The following is a 2,267-nucleotide window of genomic DNA, read 5'->3' as shown; positions in this document are numbered from 1 at the left end:
GCTCCCCCTCCCTAGAACATATAAGGGCAGGGCCAGTAAAAGATTGCTCCTGTGCCTGGGTGGAAAACGGCAGGACTGAGAAAAAGCTCGACTCCATGGGGATCACAGGTGAGGACTAAACCCGAGTCAGGAGGCCTGTGTCCTCTTCTAGCACCTGTTCTACCACAGCCTGGACGCCTAACCAGCTCGCTCCTTCACTCTGGGACTGGGTTAGGTGACTTCTTTGGTCCCTTCCAGCTCCATCACCCTAAGTTATTGAGAGATTATTAAAACTGCACCGAAGTCAGATACTTTCGGAGACCTCTCTACTCTCCGGAGCAGGTACGGTAAAAATAGACAAAACTAATAAACCCAAGCACAAGCCCTGGGTGTAAACAGAAAGCCACAGGGCGCCTTTCTCAGCTCCTTAACTCGGTTCAGCGCTCGGTCCTCATCTCTATCACACACACAATTAACAATAAAATAGGAAGGTGTGGACTGGACCCAAGCGAGTTAAAGCAGTTAGCTCCAGGCCCGGGGCGTGGCACTGGAAAGAGACGGCGAGTCTGAAGCCCTAATTCCTGGAGGGTGAAAACTAATCTCCAAAGTCAGATGGGGAGAACAGGTAAGGGCTGCCTGCCCAGCCAGCTCCTTCCTCCCGAGGGCTGGGAAGAACCAGCCTCGGGTTAGGAGTAGGCGGGGAGAGAGCACACAGGTGGAGACTGGTCTGGAAATTAAAAAAAAAAAAAAAGAAAGAAAAAAAAGCCGGAGGTGGGGAGGAGGAGGAGGAATAGCAGCAGAAGGCAGCAGCGGCACCCCACCTCTGCCCAGGACCTCTCCCTCACATCACCTTGCACTGACCTAGCGCAGCTGAGGAAGGGAGGGAAAGGGGGGTGGGGAAGCAGAGGAGGGAGGGGAGGGGGAGAGGCTGGGCTCCGGCTCGGGCGGGAGTTGGAAGGAGGGAACCGAGGCGATTTGTGTGTCGGTCTCTTATTCGCCAAGGGATTCACGCAAGAAAGAGTGGGAGGGGGCAGAGACAGAGGCGCAGGCGCACGCGGTGACGTGTGGCAGGGGGTGCGGCCAACGCAGGCGGGAGGCGGCAGTGTCTTCTGGCGCGCGTGGAGGACGGACGTATCTTCTCGGCGGGCTCTGGGGCAGCGGCAGTGTCGGCGGCGGCGGTGGCGGCGGCGGCAGCGACTCCTTCTCTTCTTTCTGTTCTTCCTTCTCCTCCCTAGGGCGGGCAAGCGAGCGATCCAACCCGTGCGGATCCCCTTCCCCGGCTGTCCCTCCCGTCGGCCGACCCAGCCCTACCTCTCAGATCGCTCCCTCCTTCGCCTCGAGGCGCTTTCCGTTGGGGCCGCTTTCCTCTCGCTTCCTGCTGATCCCCTCGAAGCTCCAGCGATGAATTTTTTCGTCCTTTCTCAGAGGAACCAGGTAACGCCCTCGGGCACGGTGGGATGGAGAGCGGGGAGAAGGGATCTTGCGGGGTCAGCCGGAGATCGGGATGGCCAGAGGGATGCGGAGCCCGGCCCTGTTTGCCTGGTGTGTGCAGGCAGGAGGCGGAGTGTCGGGGATCGGTAACCCCGACACCGGCCGTGGCCAGACCGGGGGAGTCCGAGCCCCGCCGGGGTCGGTCCCGCGCGCTCTTGGCGAGGCTGCCCTGGGCGCCAGGAAACGAGGAGGGGGCGGGACGTTTGTGTTGCCTGTCTTGCACCAAAAGAGGGAGGGTTATCGGTGTGGGGCTGGAAAGACTCGAAGGCCACCGCGTCCCACCGCCTCATTTACGGAGCAGTAGACGGAGGCACAGAACGGTGATTTTCCCCCTCCCGGTCTCGGGGTGCCCTTCGCGGCCCCTCGGAGCTGTCACCTGAGGGAGGAGGAGGAGGGGCTGCTCCTGTGGCCGCCGCGGCCACCCCCGCGCCCGGGGAGCGAGGCGCGGGAACCTCGACCGCTGCCCCAGCTGTCAGGAGCGCGAGCCTCCGGTGTCCATTTTACCCACAGCGGGGCCTAGGGCAGATGAGGGCGCGCCCGGGGCCAGCGGGATGTGGACGAGCTACCAGCCCTAGGCTGGGTTCGGAAGGCGCGGAGCCGCCGGCCCCCGGGGCTCCTTTGTTCCCACTCCACGTTGCCCGCTCCTCTTGCCAAGCGGAGGGGAAGAGGGGGCGGGAGGAGGCAGCCATCGGCTGCCCTGACGTGTCGGGGTTGATTGATTGGGAGGCCGTCCAATCGCCAGCCGGGGGTGTGCCGGCGGCGGGGTGCCGAGCCTCCCTGCGCCGGGGCGCTGGGGC

At 63.0% G+C, this 2,267-nt stretch overlaps 1 protein-coding gene across 1 annotated transcript in view; it reads left to right on the top strand.

Annotated features, from left to right (window-relative positions):
• Nucleotides 1-1,080: 1,080 nt before the first annotated feature.
• Nucleotides 1,081-2,267, top strand: part of IVNS1ABP (influenza virus NS1A binding protein) — a 21,001-nt gene continuing 19,814 nt past the window's right edge. The window contains exon 1 of the mRNA XM_069074426.1: nucleotides 1,081-1,413. The gene's annotated coding sequence lies outside the window, so the exon portion shown is untranslated. The remainder of the gene's footprint in view (nucleotides 1,414-2,267) is intronic.

The sequence above is a fragment of the Petaurus breviceps genome, unplaced genomic scaffold, assembly GCF_028583685.1.
Source record: "Petaurus breviceps papuanus isolate PSGF00001 unplaced genomic scaffold, PetGlider_PUasm1.0 90895, whole genome shotgun sequence".
Classification (NCBI taxonomy): Eukaryota; Metazoa; Chordata; class Mammalia; order Diprotodontia; family Petauridae; genus Petaurus; species Petaurus breviceps.
This window is presented reverse-complemented; position numbering and strand designations above follow the sequence as displayed.